This window comes from Gambusia affinis, linkage group LG22 (assembly GCF_019740435.1).
Source record: "Gambusia affinis linkage group LG22, SWU_Gaff_1.0, whole genome shotgun sequence".
NCBI classification, from domain to species: Eukaryota; Metazoa; Chordata; class Actinopteri; order Cyprinodontiformes; family Poeciliidae; genus Gambusia; species Gambusia affinis.
Genome location: NC_057889.1, coordinates 21,499,141 through 21,524,788, shown reverse-complemented (window position 1 = coordinate 21,524,788; position 25,648 = coordinate 21,499,141). Strand labels below are relative to the sequence as shown.

At 41.2% G+C, this 25,648-nt stretch overlaps 1 protein-coding gene across 3 annotated transcripts in view; it reads left to right on the top strand.

Moving 5' to 3' along the window:
* Positions 1-652: 652 nt before the first annotated feature.
* fynb (FYN proto-oncogene, Src family tyrosine kinase b) overlaps positions 653-25,648 on the top strand; it is a 69,542-nt gene continuing 44,546 nt past the window's right edge. Inside the window, exons 1-2 of one of the 3 annotated variants that reach the window (XM_044105652.1) lie at positions 655-1,148; positions 19,697-19,775. The gene's annotated coding sequence lies outside the window, so the exon portion shown is untranslated. Of the gene's footprint in view, positions 1,149-19,696; positions 19,776-25,648 lie in introns of all 3 variants that reach the window. The other 2 variants (XM_044105654.1, XM_044105653.1) reach the window with 2 other exon arrangements.

Genomic DNA, 25,648 nt, shown 5'->3' with positions numbered 1-25,648 from the left:
GAACACACAAACAGCTTTTAACTTGTTGCTACAGAAAACAAGTTTAAAAGCTGCTCTGTTCAGATGAGAGCAACGCTGAACCTTTTAGAAAAGCGCTAAATATGAGGCAAAACAAACACACGCCACTACAGCCTGAACACTGCATTCATACAGTGAGACATGGTGGTGACAGCATCATGCTGTGGTAATGTTTTAAATAACTTTAGATTGATGCGGAGGTTATTTTAGCTAGATTGTGGTTTGCGAGAAAAGTGCAGTTCTCAAAGCAGACAGGAGATGGCGGAAACCCCACACTGCACTACACACACCTGTTTATTGGCTGGTTAACATACAGATGAAAAAAAATAGCATCTCATTCAGCACCCAAAACAAATTCGGACTTTAAAAAAATATACATATAAGTTACAACAACAAACGTGCTTTTGGCTACGGTTTTCTTCAGCTTATAAATAGCATTATCTCAAAATTCACTCGACATCTGTCTTATAGAAATCTGTGTATTTACATCCAGCGCTTCACCCGAGCACCAGCAATGATTGGACAGACCTGCTGCCACTCAAACGTCACGACTTGGTTGTTTAGTTTTTTTGTAGCTCGGGTTTTCCAGCTGCAAGTAAGAGCGTACAGATAATCATCCAAAAGGGGTCTGGAAAGTTAATACTCCAAGGTGAACTGCGTTATAAGTTGGTCACAATATTTGGAAACATGCTTAAACTAATAACTTACTAGGATATGTCTAGTTGTATGGGACCGATTTAAATTGACTCCAGTTTGAATAAGTTTGCGCACTATAAAACGTTGTAAAGCAATTTTCGGAGTATTTGTGTACAGCATTACTTACCACGTCTTAATACGTGGGAAAACAAGTTCACTTCTCCCTCCCCAGCCCTTCCCTAAAGACTTCTGGAGCCGACATTTGTTTAGCAGTTATTGTCTGTGGGAATATTTCCGACAGCTCGTGAAGGCATCACAAGACTCATTGTGGCCCTGTAGATCTAACGCCATCACACGCAGCGGCTACTACGGAGCAGCAGGGCGATAGAACAACAGGGCCACCGCCGCCGCCGCTCAGCCTTTATTACTGACACATTCGTTCAGCTTAAAGCGATGGAATACGGCGCTGTGGGACATTAGTGCCGGTTATATCGGTAAGTGACGCTCTGCTCTGGTTTTCCACATCATTCTGCTCTGTCCTGTCTCCAAAGAGGAGTGAATGGCTGGGATTTATTTATCCTCCCCTACTCACAAGACAGTATTTCTTTTTTTATTGGCGTTTCTTTAAACATGAAGGCACTTAGGCAGCGTTAGCTCTCTCGGCCAGTGTTTTCCTCCTGCCGCTTCTCCAGCGGGGCTGTTGAGCTGAGGCGTCGTCCCGGTTTGAACGTGATGCCCTCCCTGGTCGCTGCTCCAGCAGCTCCCATCCTCTTTGTGACTTAATGGAAGAATCAACACGAAGCTAATTAAGCTGCTGGTGCTGGTGGGGATCTGAAGGGGTGGAGTGGGGGGACTCTTAGTTCTCCAAGCACTGACGCATTTTGATCTTATTTACCACCATGCCCTCTCCCCATCCCTCCCTCTTCCCCCTCCATCCCTGGCTTTCCTCCCATCAAACCATCAACATCTCATATCGATGCTTGGTGGAGTCAGATGAAGGACACATAATTCGGCTGCTGTGTGTTTCTGGTGATGCTGCAGGGTTTTTTGGGAGGGGGGGGGAGCAGTCTGGATCCACGCTAAGCGGTCGGTGCAGTGCAGCTTTAAATGTGTCTGTGCGTGAATCTGGAACACCACGCTGCTGCTCAACTCTTCTCAGTTTGTGGTCCAGCTTCCAGTCGCCATCCCCACATTACTAGTACAGAACCGCGGCCCCAACGGGTAGTTTTGGATCCTGTGTTTGACTGGCTAATATCTGTCTTCTTTTTTTTTTTTACGTTCAATCAGATGAACATTTCCAGTGGCTTGTACTGACCTAGTTGCTAAACCTGATAAAGAACAGGATGTTGTGACTATGAAAAGCAAGAAATTCTATTTAATTGCAGTTGATATTGAAAGTTTTCCTAGTATTGGAAAAGCCTATAGTTTGTTCAGTGTAATTCAGTTCAAATTGATTTACCTCAAAGTTAATTGAAATGCTATGGTAACTCCTGTTACCCGTCCACAAAGAGTCGCTGTGGATGGGGATGCTGTGCACAGGAAGGATCTCCACTAGCAGTCAGTCATGCAACTAATCAATGAAGTTGCAAGACATTAGTTTCTTGCAACTAATTTATTGCGTTTTTCTGTACAGTAAATATGTGCATCATTGAGTACAACAGATAAATCCTACCGATTTCTGGACTTGCATGTTGTTTATTTATTCTGGATGAAACTCCTGACTTCACAAGTAAATGTCAGTCAGTATACCTTGCACTTTTTCCTCTCTTCATTTTCTTTTTTTTTTGTGTGTGTGTTTGTTTTTTTAATACTCTTCACAAATATCGGTGGGTTTAGAATACTTTAGAAGTGTTTAATCTTCTGGCTGTTTGTGCTGATTAGCTTTGCATTCGGCTTCATTTTCACAAGAAACTTCAGCGAAGCTGGAGGCTCTATGAAAGGCAATGAAGTTATTTCCGTCCATGCAGCTAAACTTAGCAGGTGTATCTATATTTATGCTGTGGTCTGTAGCGAAACACTTGAACAAATAAATCCTAACTAAATATTATTTGTGTGATGATCTATATATTTTTTCTCTTTTTAGCATGTTGCACATATATTGTCGCTTCAAATGATCCCAAGACATCATCCCTTCTCTCCCATGCTTTATCGTTGGTGTGAGAGTCTTTGTGTTTAGTTTGTGCCCAGCGGTCGGAGCTGTGGGTGAAGACCACTGAACTACGTCAGGTTCTTCATCTGCAGCAGGGCTTACACTTACAGGCTGTTAATCACCACCTTATCTGCTGGGATTGGTTGTCAGCATTCGCTTCTCTGATTTGAGTTAGTTAGTGTTTTAAAATGTTAATACCTGACTTTCTGTTTCATTCCTATACTTGAAGGAGGGTAAACCGCAAGTAAACATATTATTTCCTGTTATCTTTCCATCATACAGCAGCACCTTTTCTACAGTTTCTAATTGGGGTTAAACATTCTCATCACCTCCGTTTCCTTTGAGAACAGTGCTGGGTGTTCCCCCATCTATTGTCTTAGCGGATAAAACCCCACCAGGTCTGGATCACAGCCATTTTGTTCCACCAGCTGGGTTTGCAGAAAAACTAGAAGGTCACTCGGTTTACCGGCTTCTTACAAAGTTTTACAGAGTCCTCTCGCTGCAGAGAGTGTAAGCAGGTTGTGGTTTCCAGTCATGTGGCGGTGAAGCACGCTGAGTTCAGGTGCTGCAGGTGCAGCGGGTATCGGTGAGCTGGATTCATCTGCAGGGTGAGCTCTGCGCAGAACCAGCAGACCTGTACAGTAGAACAGTAGTTTATGCTTTAAAGCTATGCATCCATTATTCCATGTGAAATGGCGGCAATAATTATTATTAAAAAGGTTTTGTAAAATGTTGCAGATACATAGTCATCTTATGTTTGTTTTTTCCGGAAAAAACAAAAAATCTTTTTTTTTTTTTGGCAGAGGTAAAATTTGATGTTTCCCAACTTGTGCAACAAATTTTTATACTTATATACTTTTCAACCTAGTTAAAAATACATTCTAGAATTCTCCCCATCTATGTTTGAAGCCAATGGTGGGAACACTTCCACTAACGCGCTAATAGCAGAACTAATTTTTTATTTAGCTCTTTAGCTCTTTCGCTAACTTTGAAAACGTTTAGCGCACTTATTCTTCCCTAAACGACACTAATTTACTTGGCTGTTTTGTAAAGTTTCAGTTGAATAAAGTTCAACACGTGTGGTGAAGTGTTAGTCATCAACTGTTAGGAATTGCTTAAGTAGTTAGATATTTATATTCATGCTCTTATTGTGAAATTGGTGAAGTCTGTGGACCAGCTCATTTTCCTCTCCTCCTGGAATGACACATGGAAATTCTAATGTCAAAATAAAACTGTTGATCAAGAGTAGTTTCTTTTAAAGAGCAGATATATTTTGACTTTAACGCTGTAGCTTTAGCTTCTGCTAACCACCATGTTGGTGTAGTTCTTGACCGCTAGTGGAACTAATGCTTATGATTAGTTCTTTAATGTTAGCAAGGTTACCCTTTTAGCTACAATCACACCAAAAACCATCAGCAGCATTTCTCTATAAAACACTTCCTGTTTGTTAATGAGTCGATGGGAGCTGTTAGTTTTGATCTATCTAGTAAATGTATAGAAAAACATGTTTCATCTCCTTAACGACTACATCAAGAGAAAATTGAACGTTTCCGCTGTGTGTCTGTCTGATTGGTCAGTTCATCTCTACATCTCAGGTTTTCCACATCATTCTGCCAGCCGTGATGGAGAGCTCTTCCACAGAAACAGGAGAACGTGTTGAGCTGAGAGGAAAGACTTAAATAATAAACCAGAGCAGATATAGACTGTACGCTGTCATGTTCTCGTGATGTTCTCTGTTCTCATCAGCGGTCAGTCTTCTCTTCCATATAATCTCTGCTATCCTCCTCCTCCATCCCCTGATCAACAGGGAGGAGCTGCTCCACTTTAATTAGTTCTGTAGCAATATGAATAAGTCTCTACCAGCGATGAGAAGAATGATAAAAATGTTGCTGTGATTATGAAATATACCAGAACCCACTTCAAGGGCCAGTCGCTCAACTGATAATGAACTTCATTCAGTCATGTTTCCACCAAGTGAACACAGAACAGCTGACACACAGTAAGGTGACGGTTGCCTTGGTGATGACGGCATCAGGCCTGCTCCTTGCTTGGTAATCTCTCTGAAGCAGGGGTCAAATCAATGTGAATGCGCTTGATAGAGGTCAAGTTGAGTACATTGTGAGGGAAGATGCTGATGATGACATGAGACTCCATCAGATCCCCTGGCAGTCAGAGTATTTCTAAAGCTTTCTGCTTGGATCACGTGTTACATACTAATAAGATAATTTTTTAGAATCAAAGTAAGTTGTGTTTCTTGGAATTTCTTCTCACCTGCAGTTTGTTAAGAAAAATATCCTAATTTTTTTCACATTACATGTCCAAACATGTTAATTTTCTCTGGATTTTATGTGACAGAGTGACACAAAGTTGGTCGAGGTAAAATGATGCAGGATGTTTCAAAAATGATCTGCAAATACAGATCTGAAAATTACAGAAACATTTTCCAGCTCTGTGCATCCAGAGCTGGGAAATGGACTCAGAAGCAGTGTCTAGGTTAAACGACAAAACGTTCTCGTCATATCAAAATGCAAAACTTCCTAGAAATAGGAGGCTTTTTTGTCTTGAGATTTATTTTAAACACTTATACTGAGAGGTATCCTTTAAACACATTTAAATATCTTCTTGTTTAAATAAGAAATGTCGTAAGCGTAAAATGGAAACACCTCTGATGAGTTTCTGCTGTCGTCTAGAAGAATCAGGTTAGAGGAATGAACGTAGTGAGCCCCTTTATGCCTTTTGAACAAGTTGTAATCTGTATGAGGAGTGTATTTTTATATCTTATTATAAGAAAGCTTCCCATAATAACTAGATATAAAACTCACTAAAGCAAGAACCCTCCTCTTTTTAACAAACATCTCATAGTGAGAAACTTCTTGCTTTAGCAAGAAACTTTCTTATTTTGACAAAAACGTTCTTTTAGTGAAAAACTTCCTCACTATAACGAGACGCTGCTCCTGAATTTACTTCCAAGCTGTGTCAAACGCTTCTGTAGAAAGTGACGTACATGTGCATCCAGCCCCCTGAGTCATTTTGATCTGAACCGTTCTGTCAGAGCGCTGGTTGGATGTCCTGCGCCAGTCACAAGTCATTTTCAGCCTCTAACAAGCTGTTATTCCCCTGTGTCTGTGTCCTTCCATCTGAACACAACCCCTGGCAACTAGAAGCATCTCCACAGCATGATACCACCTCCACCATGTTTCACTATGTGAATATTTAGAGCAGTGGTGTTCAAAACCCCAATCTAACAGCCCTCAAAGACCAGAATGAGCTTTTTCCAAACCATGAAAAATGCAAAAATAGTATTATTAGGAATTCTTTCTCCTTTACCTGCATAACAATGAATTAAATAAATTAGTATATTTGCCTTAATGTTTACATTTGTTTAACCTTTTGGGCCATTTAGTTTCTATTTTCTTGGTCTATAAAAATGTTTTAGTTATTTTCCAGCAATAAAAATGATATAAAAAAAATGTAAACATTCACTGTGTTTACCCCAAGTGTTTGAGTATAAAGTGCTTATTTCTATGAAATAAAAACAAAAAAGAAAAGCTTTTTTGTGTCGTTTGCATTCCATTTAAGGTTTAAATTATAAACCCTAAAATAATTTCCAAGTTTCCACAGGCATCGACTCCATATGCCGGATGACCAAATTTGCCTCATTCTTCAGCTGCAGTCAGGGGACATGCAAACTTTCAGTTCTAGGTCTGATGTGCTCACAGCAAGTCTACTGTGTCCTTGATGTGACAAACGTAATCTGTTTTCCTTTCAATATTGGCCTCCATCTTGCCATCTTTGTAAAGTCCGGACTTGTGGAGTGCTCATAAATTCTCTCCAAGTGGTGGAACAAACTCTGGGATATTCCTTGTGACATAAATTTTTATATGCATTTTCGAAGAGGTAGAATGCACAGAAACTCTAAAAACTTTAAATTAGATATCGAATAAATAGAGTCAACAACGCCAAGCTGACAAGCAAGCATAGCTCAGTTGGCCAAATGACTCTGTTCATCAGGAACCTTTCTATGGTCCCAGCCTGAAGCGTAGAACTACACAACCAGCTGGATAATATCACGTCTGAGCTTTTCTCAGAAATACGATCATTTCCACATCAAAGGACGCTTTCATAGACGACTCCTTCAGATGTGGCTTTCAGCTCAAGTCCTTCTTGAAATGAAAATTTGTTCCCTTAACGAGCCGTGATGTCGTCACGCGGAGCCGGCGTGGCGTCAGATGAACCCGACTCGCGCGCTCACAGCTGGAGGTCCGGTCAGCCGCTCCTCTCTGCTGCTCGACGTCAGACAGGGACCGCTACAATACCGCTCTTTGTGTCAGGCTTACAGTGGAGGGGAAAGTCGCTCTCCTTGTCGTTCCTGCTGACTCATGATTCGCTCTCAGGCTCAAGAGAAGTTATTGTTACACACGAGCAAATGGGGATGAATGCGAGCTGCTGGAGAGCTACCATCATATCTCTGATTGTTTTGGGTTTTGCAGTATAGTTTAATTTCATTTAGTTGTGACATTCTGTCTAATTGAGTTAGTTTCAATGAGTTTTTAGAGTGAGTTAGCTAGTTTTTATTAGTTATTGTTTAGCTTCAATTTAGTTCTTATTAGTTGTAGTTTTAGTTTTTTCATACCTTGGTTAATTTTTAGTGGCAGAATTCGAAAAGGTCACGGTATTTTATTGTAATTATGGATACATCAATTGGGTAATGAAGACTCAACAGATGAGACCGTTTTCAACAAATGTATTCAACTATTGTGAAACAATTTGGTGTTTTCTCCCAACTTCTGCTGTTGCCTTTTTGAGGACCAGCTTCAGTCCCACCAGGAGGATGGAGGAGTGTCATAATTTACCAACAGCTGGTGGAAACTGCTTGTGTGCACTTCGAAAAGTTAATAAATAGATTCATAAACAAAGTATATTGCACACTTTCAGTATGCTTTAGTTAACTTTAAAAATGCATGATGTACCTCCAGTTAGTTTAAATTTTCCCCCATTAATTACCGTTTTTATTTATTTCAGTTACAAAGATGTTTTCTCAGTTTTCGTTAGTTCGTTCTTTTTAGTTAAGAAATAACTAAAGAGTTATTTTAGTTAAGTTGTTTATAAAAACTATAATAACCTTGATCTGCAGTTCCTTCATTGGCTCCATCTTACCTCTAAAGTGACTGCTGATTAAAAGTTATTTTTACAATCACTAAAAAAACATGCTTGTAGTGTCACAGTGACACCCAGGGAGGAATGAGCGCATGATTTTTGTGATGTAAGCATTTATTTCATTTTTCTTTTCTCTGAATTCAGTTAGCCTTTTGTCTTGCTTCAAGAACTGACACACATCCTGTTTGCGCACTCTCTTATCGTCGGCCCTGCACTTCCACCTGCCACAGCTTGGCTTTTTGCTTGATTACTACGTGCTCTAAGTGCAAAGTCAGTCAGGACCTTTCGATTGCGGCTTCATTTCCTCTGAAAGGAATCAGAGTTGCTCGCTTGCATCTGGTGCACAGGCAAGCTGAGCTTCCTCTCATACCCTGCCCAACATTTTGCCATTTTTAATCTCCCTTTGCTTTCTTTTTTTTTTCTTCTCCTCCCACTTAATCGCTCCAATTCCATTTTGCTCTCTAGTCCATTTAGCCCGTATTCAGGAGTTCAGCAGTGCACTGGAGCGCCTCGTTCTATATTTAAAAGCTGAATAAATTGAGCAGAAGTCTTTTAATTTGGCTTGAAAGTTTGTACCGCTGCTGAGGCAGAGGAGAGCTAATGCTAGGTTATGGAGGCATGTTTCAGCCACATGTTGGAGGCTGAGCTCTGCAAATCTGTGATTACCGCTGATTTTTTTCTGGGACTTTAGAAAATGAAAAACAGATGGAAAATTAATAGACGGCTCTTAGTGTCAGAAAGGACCTGAAGGAAGAACATTGACACCTTAATGCACTTAATGGTCACCATAGTGGACAGGGTACTTTACATGTTAGAGATGGATTTGCATTGAAGTATAGGAAGAAAAATTAGACTAAAATCAGCAACAATGGCAATGACTCGCACATCTACCTTTTTGCCATCTGTTCTTCAATATTCTGGAGTAAAAACCTATAATCGTTGATTGTAAATAGGCCTGAATCGATTTTTGAAATAACTGTCAACTAATTTAATAATTTGTTAACGGGAGTGTACTAACTCTAAAAAGGCAATGTGCTGAAATAACATAGAGCAGTGATTAATTAATATGTTCTACCCAGAACTCTTTGAGTGAAAGTTTTAACTTCACATGATTCAAATTGTATATAAAAAACAAAACTAAAATAAATCTTCTAATGAAGCACCTTTTGCTATTCAATTATTAACCAGTTAATCCCAAAAAATGGACAATCTGAAGGCATTTTTCATAAAAAAAAGGCTTGAGCATGATGAAACGTTTGATTTGAAATGTTCATAACCCTTATAATATTTTCACTCATTTATCTCATTGTTTTATTTCATTTATTTTATTTGGAGCGGTTTTTCTGTTTAAATTTCAGCAGATTGATTGACTCAAAACACTTTTTCAGTCGGTAACTTGCTTTCTACAATTCTGCCTCAGATAAACAACTCTATGTATACGCAGTTGTTTAGCCATTTACACGTTTTTTTTTTTTTTGTTTTTGTTTTTTTTTTTCTTTTAATGAGAGCACTTAAAACTGCAGTGTTAAAGGCAACATGGTCAAACTTTTAGGAGCATCTAGCATTTGTGCAACCTGCAGATGGTTAGTCCAGATCCCTTCACTCTGCATCTTCACAAGATCTTTGAATTTTGTTTGGGGGATTGATAAATTCATGTCACCTTAAAACACATTCATCTCTGGGATGCAGAACCTCTCTCCTTCCTGAGCATGAGATGGCCGGACATTCACACTTATATTTGTGTGAAGCTATTTGAACAGATGACTGGATCTGGAAGTTGCTCCTACGAATGAATCAAGCTCAGCACTTCTCCTTTTGGTGTCCTTTCTCATTTCCTTTGAATGCCCCATGATGTCTCATAAAGAATGTTACATTAAAACTCATCCACGTTGACCCGACATTTAACTCGGGTGTTTTGGATTAACTTACCAGAAGCTTAGACATTTTACTTGTTCAAGAGCTCACTTGTGATAATTAGCTGCAGCTACAGTTGCTTGTTCTCAGTGTCTGAACTGGACAAAGATATAATTAGATGTTTGAACTGCAGGTGAAACCTCTGTCTTGGTTTATAAACTGTAAGTTAATTGGGGGCTTTGCGGCACACATTTCTTTACTTGCATTAAGTACATTTTAGCAGACATGAAACATTTTTTTTTAAATTGTTAAATGTTACACAGCAACTGCCTGATGAAAAGAGAGAGAAAAAAATACTATAGTGCATATTTATGTTGGAAGAAAACTATAACTAAAACTGGTGTATTTCTCAGGCAAATAATCTATTAGGTGACTCTGTTGAACCTGAATCTGTTCTTCTGGTGGGGTAAAAAGTAAAATAGATGTCATCCATTCACTTTCACACCAGCCGCCTATATAATGTGCTCCGATTAAACTCTAGTTTGTTTACCTACAAACTCCGGTTGGTTTTAGGAAGTGTGAATGGTCGATCAAACTCTGATGCGATTGAACTCTGGTTTGGTACGAATGCATATATGAACGCCATGCAGACCAGAGACCGCTCCAAAACCAGAAAGTGGGTTATGGCACAGGGCATTCTGGGTAAATAAATTTGATAGCGGTAGAAATGGGTTATGGTCTTAAGCCAAAAAGAAATCTTACGACCGCTAAAGTCTGACACTCCATTTTAGTTTGTGTGAAGAAGGATGTTATGGACAGTATCTTCTTCAGAGACACTTTTGTGTCATTACCTTCAGTGGTTCTTGGTGCAGCTCCGCCACAGGTGATTTGTCATGTAAATCAGCAGTATTGATTTGTCCAGATTGTTCTTTTTCCTCAAACCACCAACTAAACAGCAAGATGACTGATAACTGAGAGGGATGAGTTCCCCATTTGAATGAGGTCTTATGCAGTGATACGCAGAACTTTCTTAAGGAAAGCTGTGTGTAATATATCAAGACAGCAGGGGGAGGAGCTTAATTGATTTATCATTTCTTCTAAGTTTTTGTGGTTGAGTTGTTGCATTGGTACTGCATGTGCTCTGTCTTCCTGTTTTCAGTGAGAATACAACTGGAAGTAAGAACACCCAAAGAAGCCATAACTAGCTAATCCAGTTGAGGCTATCTATTGCATGCTAGCTGTGCTTTAGAAAAGCAGTGACGGTTGAGCACCATGACTTTTAAAACTGCGACTCTTTTAAAACAATGTTCCATGTTCGCTCCACCCTGGAAGAACAACTCAAGTAAATCATCTAAAAATAACATTTAGATGACATTCATGCTCATGTTTTGTGGAAACTAATAAGCCTATTTCCAATGCAAGCAATGAGAGGTTGAAGCATGTTAAATGTAATAATGCCATGCCCACACATAGCTGCCATAGCTTTCCACTTGACTACAACCCTCAAAGAATCTCAATCAGTCTTCCTGGAAGTGTTTTAAATCATTAACTGCTATGAGGTCAAGCTGTTGATGGGTCAAAGGGCAGTTATGGGTCAGCTGATGTCTGGGTTTTAGATTTATAATCCATCTCTCCAGCAGCACACAGTAACCTCCCTGATCTCTGTGTTTTGCAGTTCTTTCTTGTGTTTGCTCAAACAGGTGGGTTATACCGTACATCTGGCTGTTTCATTACTTATTGATGTTATGTTTATCCTGTGGGAGGCGGGCTGATGGCTGCTGTTTGGGTTTGGAAGGGAAAACAACAATGCTTTATATGCGTGCATATTTATCGCTCAGAGAGATTTCATCCATAATTAACCTGCTGTGAGGTTGGGGTGGGGGTTGGGGGTTTGCACCAGTGATTAACAGAGTGAGGGGGAGTGACGAGCGCTGCAGTCTGACTGAACAACGCCTGGATGTGACAGACAAGCCAATGTGCTTCCTGTAATCTTATGGATGCATGTTGAGCTGTAGCTTGAGCAGAGCGAGGCTTACCTCTGAAATGAGCCGTGCCTGAGCAGCATGTCGCAGCCGGCTCCCTCTGCAGCGTCCCGCCTCGTGGTCTGTGTGTTCTCAGCTCCTCACTTTGACTGCAGCCTCTTTTCTCTGCATTGCTCAACTCGGATTTAAGATGCAGACGAAGAAAATCACAGCTCAGGATGGCAGACCCGATGCACTAGTGAATGCCAAGTGTCTGAATGCACTTGACTTGAGTATTCAAAGTGGAACTAGCTAATTAATCGATTAGAAAAGACATGATAGTAATATTTTAAGTAGGGATGCACTGATTGATTATCCGGCTGATTAATTTGCCTAGATTTTTTCTTAAATTAAAAAAAAAGGTATCAACCAAAATTGGAATCAGCAGGTGAGTTTGTTTTTTTAAAGATCTGTGATTGTCCAGAAAACTGCAATCGATGCACCTTCAACTTTAAGAGTACTAAACATTACCTGAGTACAGATTGTTTAAATCTGAACCTTTTTTGAGCTGCTGGGAAACGTCTTTTTTCCAGTGTTTGCTGAACCATCCTCCCTGACCGACTGTACAGACTTGCCTAGATCACACACAGATTCATCGAGGACTGAACACACACTCGTTTTGGTCCCAAGTGGCTCTCATTCTGGGATGACTGTAGAGATCAGAGGAAGTGTGAATTTTAACACACTGATGTGAAACTGAGCTGCTTCTGTTTGGTCAAAAGAATTACCACAGTGGCTCAAAGGGGGTTTAACACAGAGGTGTATTTATGTGCCCAAATGACAACACAGTGGCAATAAGAGGAGTTAAAGTACTCATTAATATTTGATATGATTTTTTTTTTCTCATTGTAATGTAATGGCTAGGCTACAGAATGCTGAAACATCATATTAAAGTTGTAGGTTATTGTTTCCACTGATGTCTTATTATACCCAAACATTTTTCATCAATGTTTTTCACAGACTGCAGAAACTATGGACCATTTTAATTTATTACATCTGGACTAAAATTGTGTTGAATGAAGTTTGAAATTTCAGAATTTACAAAATCTCTGTTTGAAGTAAATGTTTGTGTTATAAGGATTGAGACCGACGCCGTTGTTTCTTACTCATTCTGCTGCAGGTTGGCGCACAAGACGTAACCGACAGCATCCGGTTTAGGATTTTCAAAATAAAAGCTCCTTCAGACTCAATACATAGAATGGACATATTTAATTATTTCTTGCGCAGCCCGGTACCAATTGGTCCACGGACCGGTTTCGGTACCAGACGGCGGCCCAATGGTTGGGGACCACTGCTGTAGGCTACATGTAACTTTTCTTCCGCAGTGACAAAATACCACTGACTGTGGTTCATAATTTAATTGCAATTAAATTATGAACAATTAAATTTTACAGACGACTTCTCATGGGGGTTTTGATGTTGATCAGACAGGTTCTGCTGCCACACTGGGGCCTGGAGTTCCAAGCACCACTTCATCTAAGGTTTTGAAATCGGGGAACAATTTTTCAATTGAAGTGATCAGACCACTTTCAGAATGAGGCGATTACTGATTCTGCCAGCACTTGCGGGAATCTTATTTTGTTTGATTTAATTACATATGCTCTTTGAAAAAAGTTGAACATTTCTGCACCAAAGCCATTGCCTTCCTACACAATTCTACTCAACTCTCATCTCCATTCAGTGCAGGAAATTTCTAATAAGCTTCATAACGTCTAACTGGTGAATTACATATGTCACGGATATTGATTAGCAGTTGCGTAAAATTTCAAACTTCAACAGAGTCCATGCTTCCAGCAAGTTGTTGTGTCTCAATAGTGTATAGCCCAGACCGTCTGTACAAAGCAAAGCATAAAAAGAGCGGCTGGCTTTTACCAGATTAGTACGAAGTGGTCAGGGGTGTGAATTCTAATCACTCAAAGTGACAAACTTCAGATTTTTTCATCATCATTTTAAAAAAGTCCCTCAAAGATGGAAAATATTTGGTTAGCGTTACCCCTTATTAGAAGACATAAACATTCATGTGTCTAACAACTTTGGAGTTGACCAGTCCTATTGTACACTCCTCACAACAACCATCAGAATCACTGCCCCCTAGTGGTGTCTTCTGTCCTCACCCGTCTGTAAAGCTCCTGAAGTTTGCAGATGACACCACCATCACTGGTCTGATCCAGGCCTTAGATGACACATATTTGTATGAAGATCTCATCATTACATAAAAGCGCTCAACCAAAAGGACAGGAAGGTTATATAACCAAAGACGTGGGGAATTCTGGATCTGAACTCCTGATCCGGAGCAAGGCCTTCCTTTAATCGACTTGCAAATCCTCCCAGTGTAGTGAGGATTAATCCGCTCTTCAGCTTCTGCTGCTGCTCAGTATTCCACTCAGAGCTGGCCACCTTCAGGAGCGGGTGATGTGTCAATCAAATCACAGCTGATCTGGGCTCACAGGAGCATGTAATAGCTTCACGCTGCGTCCCAGTTTTAGAGGAAGATATAAAGATGCTGATTATTCTAACACACCTCTTCCAGCACACAGTCTGCAGGGTTACTGGAAATCCATGGGAGCGCTGCAGCCTGGATGTCTTTCACCTCTGGCTGCTGTTGAAGTGGCCCGGCTTGTTCTTCAGAGACTAACCTTGATGTTTACCTGATCAGCCACCCACCAGCCTGCAGACTGGGGTTCATTTCCCAGCAGGGAAGCCTCAGAATCAGCCAGAACCCTCACAAGAGAACAGCTAGTGTTGTCATTTTTGTAGGTCGAAAAAGTGATGGCGACTTCTAGATTTCCTGCATGTTTCATTGTTTGCTGCATTGATTCACTGAAGGACCTGAGAGGAAATGAGATGGGAAATGAGATAGAAAGTGAAAAGAGACGGGAGGCAGCTGTGCCTCATATGTTCAGTCTGACTGTCAGACTGAACATATGTACTTTTGTCAGTAGTCAAACATCTCAGAATCTACCTTCCTAGTGTGATTTTCTGTTGTTTGGCGAATTCATCAGCTCTGTTTTTCTGCATTACATTCTCACTGTAAGCCTGGCGTCTGGACCAACAGGATGTCCAGGGGGTAGAGGATCAGAGCTCTTTAAAAAAGGGATGCAAATAGCTACTATCTTCTGATATTAACTATGTTTTTACATGTTTGTAATTATCTGATAAATAAAACTGTTTTGTAGGATTTGCTTATACTGTGCATACAGTTCATATTAACCTTAATGACCAGAATGGAATTCTTCTTCCTTTTTATAAAGGCCGCTATTTCAATTCTACAAAATGTCATTTACATTTTAAATATCAACAATTATTGAAATTGTGTCTTTCTGGGAAGAATATGTGCAGCACTGACGTTCAAAAACATTGAAACATCTTGGAAGAACTGAAATAAATATGTAATATTGGTAAATATATTTTATCAACCAGAGCAGCACTATTAATATCAGATGGCGATCTCAAATTTTCTTATGGGTTTCTCTGCTGCTGTTGTTCGACAAAGTGGCTACAGAGTTAGTTGAATGCTGAACTGTCGTATTAAAGTTTCTCGTTATTGTTTCCATGTAAAAATGATTCAGTGTTGCTCACATATTATAAAGAAATGTTGCACCAGTGTTTGGTAAGCATGTGTTTTACAAAGAGCTTTTTCAGCTATTAGTGACTCACTTTTCCGTCAGATTACAGAAATACAGAAGTTCCAGCTCATCTTGTGACTGAAATGTTTCGCCGTTAATTCTGCCTCCAGGAATTCAGATGACTTTGGACTTCTTCTCAAACGCTGGTTTTGGAATTGTTAAACAAACCAACAACTATCTACCACACAGTTCAGAACGCCAGATGTCCAATCTGGTCAAAGGTCAGGATACAAAAAAAACCCCAAACAACAACCTGTGACTAATGTCATTTTAATCTGTTTCTGTTTGCTAGAAACCCCCACCCCAATAAAGTTTGGCCTGCTGATTACATTTTTTTCCAGGAGAAAAAAAATTGTTTTTGGTAAACGTAGCTCCACCTTTCATCCATCAAATATATCTAACAGTCATTGAAATTCTTTTAATATATGGTACCTTTATAAACTGAAAATGTTTGGAACCTGTTGGCCCCTCAACACCTGGAGTCTGGGTTCTGTTCTCTGAGTCCTGCTGTGTTCAGCCATTTGAGCAGCCCACACATCTGACTGGATCTGCAGGAGGGCAGAATGAGACGGCTTGTTGTGGCGTGGACGGCCTTGTGACGGCTCTGAGGCTGAAGAACTATGAACCTCAGACCCCTCCCTCCCGCAGCTGCTCTGCCTTTATGTTTAACCAGAGGGCTCTGCTTCTGAAAGGAGTCGGCGCAGTGGCCCCTCACCATGTCTGTCCGGACTGGCACAGTGAGAACACAGGCGTGAAGCAGACAAATAACAGCGATGCTTTTCTAATGCTAATGAAGACTTCAATCACTGAAGCTAAAAAGCCTCTGAATAAAAACAGTATCCAAATGTTCAACTTCAGTGCTTGATTGTGAAGTGAGAGGAAATGGATGATGATTATCTTTGTTATTATTATTATTTTTATGAGGCTTTTATATTTTTATTCAGGCCCTCTAATTGCATTTGGGTGTGGACTTTAACTAGACCATTTTAAAATCCTTCCCATTGGAATGTGAAACTTTGCCAAAGTCTCTGATATTTTCCTGCTTCTCACAGATTTTCTTCCAGGACTCACCTGTTCCTACTTCAGACTAATATCCCTGCTTAACAAAAGCTGCCCCACAGCCTGAAGCTGCCTCTACCATGCTTTGTTAGGGGGGTGAAGTGTTCAGGATTGTTTTTTGGTGATATTTTTCCACCACTAAGACTTTTACATACAGGCTAGTGTTTTCCACGCTCAGTGCTTCAGTTGAGGTGGTCCATGCTGTGGTAGGTCTCCAGGTGCTCCGCCTTCTCTCCATGTTCAGATGATGGATTGGACAGAACTCTGGGAGACGGTCAGAGCTTTGGATGTTGACTTTAAGCTTCTCCACATCTTCCACTCTGACCTGCCTGCTGCGTTCCTTGGTTTTTATGATGCTTTTTGCTCATCAATGATCTCTAAAGGCCCCTACATACTCAGACGTACTTCATTCTGTGGAGGTACTTCAAGCGGACGTGCTGTGGTTTCAACAGTCGGGAAACGGTGGTGGGTTCTGCCAAATATATGGGACATGATGGTGACAGCAGTGACATCAGTGACATCCTTTACAACTTTCTTGTGATGCATCATTAGCTCCTGTGTACCAGCTCCAAATTTTATATGCACCAGTTTTGCCGGTAGTTTGGTTTGAGGAGGGCAAGAGATTGTCGCCTCGTCAATCAAGAGAGGAACCGATGCTGGCTTCCATGTTTCGAGCCCTTAGACTGACTACAATTTATGCTTAGCCTGGTAAAAAGCAACCCCTTGCTCTGTACTTTGCTTCATACAAAGTGTCTGAACCCCCGGATATTGAGAAACAATTGCTTCCAATCGGTAGCGTGTGGTTATGACGTATGTAAAGCGGCAGTTTGACACTGTGAAGCTGAAGAGAAATGCCCCAAGATGTCAACAGTCATTCTCCACTGTGAAAAGTACAGAGCTGCAAGAAGCGGCTGTTAATGTTAATTCAATATTTATCAGCATGACCATCATAGACTGAACAGCTTTGTTCACTTCGACTGAACAGGCAGACTACAATTCTAAAAATCAGCATCATCGATCACAACTTCTCCTTCCATTTGCTCATTAGCCCTGTAAAAAAGTAAATCTACAGTAGAAATCCATGTCAATGGAAGAAAGCCCAGATGGCAAACTGAAGGGAGATGAGAATCGGGTGGAATTGCGTAGGAAGGCAGTTGTCAGGTTGACGTACGCCACACCTTTCAGATTTTAATGTGTAAAGTCTGGTAAGCTTTCAGATGACCCTGCTGTGGTGCGTTGAGTCCACATGTCTGATGCCGCTATGTGAGAACGCTTCACCACAGTCTGGAGAGGAAACTTGTCAAACCAAATTCACACCACCTCATCCTGTTGTCCTCCTTATTTCTGTGTTTTCTCTCTCTCTCTCTCTCTCTCTCTTGTGTCCTCAATGTGAGTGAATTCCTCCTGCCTTACTTGTATGCTTCTGCATCATTCAGCCAAAAACAGGAAGAGCTCATGTGAAAGACCCTCACAAACAAACCAGCAGCAGCAGCAGCTGCAGCAGCTCTCTGTGCAGGTGTCTGCTGCTGCATTACAGCAAAGCCTACTCGTAATCTCGCCTCCATTAATGCTCTGCTCCGGCTAACGGTGAATCTACAGAGGCAGATTAAATTAGATTAGCGACGCTGAGCTTTAAAGTCAAATCAGTGGCTAATGACTTTGAGCATATTTGGCAGCAGTGACAGCGCATCTTTTGTAAATAAAGGTCAGCTGAGTGGCAGGCTGTGCAGTTGACCCTGGCCCTCCTGCCATACAATGTCTCCACTGTGCCCACTCAGCTGGCAGCAGCTGAAAACTTTATCTTCTGAACAAAAGTTGTCGTGTGCACATCATAAATGGTCTTTTTTTCTGCTGCTTTGTTCCAGGGAGTTTGTGGAAGCAGTCAGGGATCCTGTTGGACGGGAATAGACTCAAAAATCCGAGTGCTCGAGCTTTTTGGAGAGTAATATGTGTACAAGTTACGCTGGAAAGCAAATTATATAATAAACATTTGATTCTCATTCTGACTGAAAGTCTTTCCAGAACACACTGGGATACTTTAAGTCACTTTCACTACATTTTCTAAGCTCAAAATGTGTCAGAACTGCATCACTAAGTGTAGTTTCAGTTTCTTTATCCCTCAACAGATTGTGCAAAACACTGAACTTCCTCCAAGAAGTGCGTTCCAGTAAATTTCCCTGATGGTCATGGGTCAGATCAAACTAATGTCAGAAGAATTAGAAGTCCTCTGACCATGTAGAACTACATAGCAGCACGACAGAGGGTTGTAACGGTGTTCCTGAATGAACCACAAGACTTTTAAAGTGATGTCGTTTGGATGGATGAGGCCAGGATAGAGGCGCCGGGCAAAGCAACCACACTGCAAAGAGATATAGGAGGTTGTTTGAACTCCATAATTTTTCAATATTGATCAAAGCATTTTTCTGATGATTTAAGTGAAATGCTACAACAGTGGAACTACTTTTTATATTAAGTAATTATTGGCTTAAAACAAGGTTTTATTTTGCTGAAACGTTGCTTGTTAAGTTCCTTTTACTTCAAGTGAAAAGATATTTGCCCATTTTAAATAGCCAAAATAAGTAAATAAACCAAAGACAAATAAAACAGACTATGAAAGTCTGTAAACAAACATGTCCTTCTAAATACATTCACCATTAGGCTCAGACAGGGAAACAGACACTGCTTCCAGGTAGGACGCATAAACGTTCGTATTGTTTTTCAAAATGTTCTCTTGTCTCTCTTCTCTTCAGTGATGAATAAACTGCTGTCGTGGTGCGCACCATGTTGCACTGATCTTTTCGAATATTGGACGAGGTTTTAACATGCTGGCAACCGGTGCATGCTCTGCTGTTACCTGTTGTTTACCAGATGAAATCCGGCAGCCTCATTGGTGCTGACATGTTTCCATGCTGGTGGGATTTTTTTTGATTCTCCCCTGTGGATGGGATTATTCATCCCTGCTGCTCTAATCTGCCTTCACTGAGCTTCCATGTCTGTCTTCTCCTGTGTTACATTGAAACTCTGTAATCCACCAATACAAGGCTGGAGCAGCAGCTCCGACAGGCCCTGGCCTTCCCTAAGCATTCTGGGGCAAAAAGAAATTGGCACACGCGTGATAATTTTTCATATTTTATTGAATGCAGCGATGAATAATTGATCTCCTCTGTTCTCCGCAGGGCCTGTGTTTTTTTTTTTTGCCGGTGCACAAAGCAATGTGGAGGAAATAAAGATCCTGATACGGCGCATAAACTAGAGGTATGACTCTTGACACACACACATATACACACACAATCTAGAAACCCAGACTTGTTTGTTGTCATATGATCTGACTGATATAGTGAGCAGCAGAAGATGGTCATGCCACTCCTTCTGGAGAGAGTCTGTGTTGTTTTTTTAAAGGGATGTTGGTCAGAGATTGTTGGCCTGCTGCTCCCTCCATACCTGTTGGACGTTAGTGTGTTTGAGGAGGCCGTGCTTCACAAAAGGTTCGTTCCTCTTACTGAAGTGGCTTTCATCGGGTTCCACTCACAGGTCAGCAGAGGCAAGCAGCTAAAAGCTCAGGCGTTGTATTCCTTTGTATCCTGGAGCTCCATGTTTTCCTGCTGCCTTTGGTAAAGGTCAGTAAGGTCAACCTGTCCCGCTGCCCAGAGACCTGATGTGAGGTGAGCAGTGAGCAACGCGCTCCATCCCTCCTCTGCCGCAGGCTGTCTGGATTTCATCCTCAGCTCCCGTCCACTCTGACTTCCTCACCAGATAAAACCCAGTCTGAGGAATAAACGGAAGCAGAAAGGAAAATGATCCAAATCTTTTTGAGGGAATGGGGTAGTGTGTTCTCCGAGTGAATGCTCTGTGATTGTGGTTAATGCTCCTTTGGAACATGAAGTGCAGACTTTAATTATTGGAAATACAAGCTCCCTCTGATTTGGACATTATTTGAATTCTATTAAGCTACTGTAATTCTACACTGATAACCAGGGGCAGGCGACATGGACTTAAAGCTTTATCACAGTATTTTATGGTACTTTTGATAAAAGTGATAAAATCTTTCTTCCTGTGTGGTTATGACTGCATGACAGCAATCATAGCCACACAAATACTGCTCATGAAAAACACTCCATTCGTTTTCTTTGGGACACTAGTCATGTATAAAATATGATTTGTATCACTAAGCTGCACACAATAACTCAATTGGATCTTCAGACATATAAGATGTAGTGGAGAAAGTAGTAGAACTAACAGTACAATAGTGGGCGACTGTGGCTCTATGGTAGAGTAGTCGTCCTGCGATCGAAAGGTTGTAGGTTCGATTCCAGCTTCCTTCCGCCAAATGTCGATGTGCCTCTGGGCAAGGCACTTAACCCCAAATTGCCTACCGATCGGTGTATAAATGTGTGTGTTTGTGAGTGCGACTGGGTGAATGTGATTCTAGTGTAAAGCGGTTTGAGTGGTCAAAATGACTGGAAAAGCGCTATATAAGTTCAGTCCATTTACAGATAGTTTTGGAAGGTTTTAAACCTTATTAACAATGATACATCAAAATTCTCAAGAAATTTATAAACAATATGATAATTCCCACCCCTACTAATCACAAGGTAGAATAAGGTAGAGCTCTGCACTGCTCCATAAATGTCAGGTCTAGACAGGGCCAGGTCTAGAAGGTGGTTGGTCCCTGGGCTGTAGCCTATTCTGGTGCCGTATCCCGAAAAATAAGAATAATTTATTAATCCAAAACAGAAATCATCATCCATTTTAGTTATAATTTTGGTTGTAAGTTGTTTTTGTTGTTGTTGTGGGTTGTTTTTTTTTACATTTAATTTTTGTTTTTGGTTGTGTTTTATTTTGGATATTTAAAATCTCTTCTAGTTAACTACTCTCTACAGAACAAACTCTCAAAGACCAATTACACTGGGCCACAAAAAATATTTTTTAGAAGTTGTCTTTGTTTTTTCAACTGAATTAGGATTATTTTTGCACCGCTGAATCCAAAAATGATCCATTTTTTCTCAGTCAGGTTTTTATTATGATTTGACTTACAGAAATCTGAATCTGGATTCAGCTCATCAACATGACCCTAAAACCGTTGAAAAACTCCAGACAAGTTTTTAGTTAATGATAATAATATGGTTATTGTTAATTAATTTACTAATACTGAGCATGATCTCAAAGCAATAACATTATCATTTATTGCATTAATTCCTGGGACGATTAATCGTGGTGATAGGATTTAGAACTGAGTGTGAGTAACTTGATGGAGGGCTTCCAGCTCCGTCTTCCACTCTCAGAAGGTGTATTCATGATGCCGTGTGTGTGTGTGCGTGCGTGGGTGCGTGGGCGTGCGTGTGTGTGTATCGCTGAGCGGCGGTGCAGTGTGGGCTGGTCGCCGTTCTGAGTGTGATTCAGCCTTTTTCCTTCGCCGTGCCACAGTGAAAGAAAAGACGTGTGACAGAAGAAGCCTAGCGGGGCTTTGCAGCGTTAGCACATCAAATGCAGCCCTTCTGTGGGAACCAGGGCCCGAGAGTGTGAGCGTGTGTGGGCTGCATTGTAGCAAAGCTGGTGAGAAGCAGCAAATGAGTCACAGATTCCAATCATCTTGTACGCCTCAGACTCTTCTTGGTGTCTCTGAGAGTTTCCGCTGCGCGCAGGAGAAAATCAGCAGACAGCAGAGGTAATTATCCTGGTTTCATCCCAGGACTGGTGATTCTACCAACACACACTGGTTCAGAGTCAGCTGGATGTTAGCAGCTCCAGGCCCATATGTCGCTTGTTGTTGTAACCCAGTTTACCTCTTGGTACCGAGATGCAGAAAGAGCAGCACTAATGAACCTTGTTAAGCGTTGCAACATTATACTGACACAGAGTATGGCTTTTTCATGTGCTGCTGTCTCTCTCCCCCCACATCATGAACCGAAATGATCTGTCTGCTGACACCTTCCTGTTCCTCCAGACTCATTATATGGCTGTCACTGCATGCTGGCTCTCAACAAAGTCACAAAGATTATTTCTGTCTTTGCTAACCATGGCTATCAAAGGAGAGACAGAGACGGGACAAACTCTCAGTCATTTTCACCTTTGTTTTGAAATGTATGTTTGTAATATTTATGGTGGAGGTACATCAGATATCTGTGAGGTGGGAAGGCTGTTAATATGAAAGCTGGATGAACCAGAAACGGGAGCATGAAGGAAGGAAAAATAATTCTGGTACCACCATGAATAGAATCTAAAGGGAAAATGGTGCAAATAGCAAAAACAGCAAGTTGGGGAATAGATTAAACATTACAAGACATTGTATCCAAGAAATTAGGAATCTGTCCACCTTTGTTTTATCAAGGCAAGAACCTGCAATAATTTATTCTCTACTTTTTACTAATAATGAGCTTTCATTAAAATATTGTTTTTTTGTTGTCCTGCAGAAAGCAAAGCACTGAGCCGGCCGAGGTTGAATGTTTGTGGAGTGTGTCATCTGCTGGTGCTGATTAAACTGCTGTTTGACTGAGAGTGTTTAGAGTTCAGCCACAGCTCACAAACAGCCGACTACTGCAGAACTCCGCCTGTGTTTCTGGGTAGCATCCAGGCTGTAAGTGGTGGTGTGAGGCTCACGTTGGTGTGTGACTGTGCAGATGGTGCAGCACCCGAACCTCTTCCTGTGTTACCCTCTCAACCTGCCCCCCCTTTAACACAGGCAGGAGACGGCAGACGCTTCCTTGTAAAGCGGAGGCGCTCTTTGTTCTCTTTGCGTCGCTGCTGTTATCTTCCAGGCTAACTTCTGCTGAGGTCAGCAGGGAACTCGCCGCCGTTTGGGTGGCGACTCCCTCTGAGATTTTTCAGCTGTTCTGTTGTCGGCTTGCTGCTGCTTAGAGTTTCTGATCTTTCACATCGATAGCATTGTGGACAACTACTTCAGCATACAGAAGAGCTCCTGGTCCTCATCATCACCCCTCCACTACCGTGCTTTTGGGTTAATTTGAGGTGTTTCTGATGAGATAGTGGGTTTGATTTTTATCATTGATCTTGTCTATTTTTAGAGAAGAGACAAATGCTGACAGATAAGATTTATGAGCAGGATGAAAATACCAACACTAGATAACCATCAGCTGCTAGTGACAACAAAGTTTGTCGTTTCTAATCTAAGTAACAAAAGGGTTACTTCACGGTTTGTGGGAAATCTGGACTACATCAGATCATCTTTACAACTCTCACTCGGGCGCACTGTGTGTGTTAAACCATCTGCACACACACTGTCTGCAGACAGCTGAGATTTCATAGTCATATGGTATAAAAAAAAAAAATCTTTAGTCGTTACATGAAAAATCAGCAGAAATAGAATTTTTTTTTTTAATTATCAGAGTAATCAATCATTAATTGTTAGTTTCATCCCTAATTAAGACCTGACATTTTTCACACTGCCCTCTGCTGCTGTGGAGAAGCTCACATGATCCGTTCAGTCAGTGTGTTTGATCACTGATGATTCTTATGGGTTATTTTTGCATCAGTTATTTATTTCTTCACGATTTTAAAGTCAACTTTCCTTCAGAAGGGACAGATCTCCTGACTGAAGGAGAGCTCTTAAACTTCAAGGGTCACCGTAAAGTCATCTGAGCCGATGTAGTGACTGAGGTTCAGCTTTCTGAATGCAACAGATGCTTTGGTCCAACCTCTCTGTTCACGCTCTGCTTTGTCATTAAGCTTTATTTACCAGTTACACCACACAGGGCTGCAGAGCGGTTGACCACAGTTAGGCAGCAACAGGAGAGCACTTCGGCCTGTCAGTAATCAGCCACAGCCTCCATCAGCCCCCCACATGTTGGAGGTTTAGCGGTACCGTGGCTTTAATTCTAATTGGGGTGGGGCTGCAGCCATATGCCGCCTCCCGTCCCCAGGGGCTAAAGCAGCAGCTTAATAAACGTCCCACCAGGATTTAATGCCGCAGTGTGTATCCTGTAGGGGGAGGAGGAGACCGGCATCCCACCCCAGACTCCATCTTGGTCACCCCTGAGATTCAGGCCCAGACTTAACTTGGATTATTTCGGTCTATGCAGCCCCACAAACTATTCCTCACCAAACTTTAATTACAGATTATGTACAATTCATCCACTCGGGAGGGATTTCAGACCACAGTTTATCACTTGGAGATAAATGCAAACACGTTTGGCTTGGCTGTAACATTTCTATATGAGTGTTGAAAAGAAAAGACTCACATTTCTGTGTGCATGTTGCTTCCAAAGAGCAGTGGCGACAAAACTTAGAATGGAGGGGACAAAATAACACAATGGCTTCCTTGTTTATTTTAAGAATGCTGCAGAAGCAGAAAAAAAAATCGAGAGACTGAATCCCAGCAGCCAGTCAGAAACAAGGCAAAAAAAACAAAAAAACCCAGCACAACCATTTTCTGCTGCAAAGCTATAGTTTTCAACATTTTTTTCCAAAATAGAAATCTAAAACATGCCGTTTTACTGCTGTGGCCTATAAATAAAACTGCAAACTGCTGAGCTTCCTGGTGTTCACTCAGTCTGGTAAACAAAGACATGAACTTGACCGCAGCACAGAAAGCCCGTCTGTCTCTCAGCTGGGACGTCCAGTCCGCCACGGGTTGTCTGCCCCGCACACGTCTGCCGCTCTTCAGCCAGAGAATACAGAAACACTGAAACACTTCTTACTTTCCTGACATTCCTTTAACATCTAACAGTTCCAAGATCTATTAGGCCTATTTTCATTTGCTCACTCATACTGTTAAAATTTGAATGGACTAATGAAGCTAGGGATTCACAATGTTAGATTTTTGGTCGGTAACCGATACCGATATTTTTTTCCTGTCCCTAACTGCTGCCACTTTATGGCCCTCTTGACTGTGGAATTAAAATACTGCATTATCTTTGTCAATTTAGTCTGCAACCAAATTTAAGTGCTAAAAAGGACGACTGAGTCGGCAAACTTATTCATGACATCTGCTCTCTCTAAGACAACAACACAAATTTGACGTTCTGTGCTGCAGGCATCATTGTCACTGCTTTGTCATATAAAAACAACACCTATTATATCTGTGAGTTATTTTGATGGAATGGCCGATGTCCCATTAAATTTTACAGTTAATATTGGCCGTTGTCGATACCATGCCAATAATATCTTGCGTC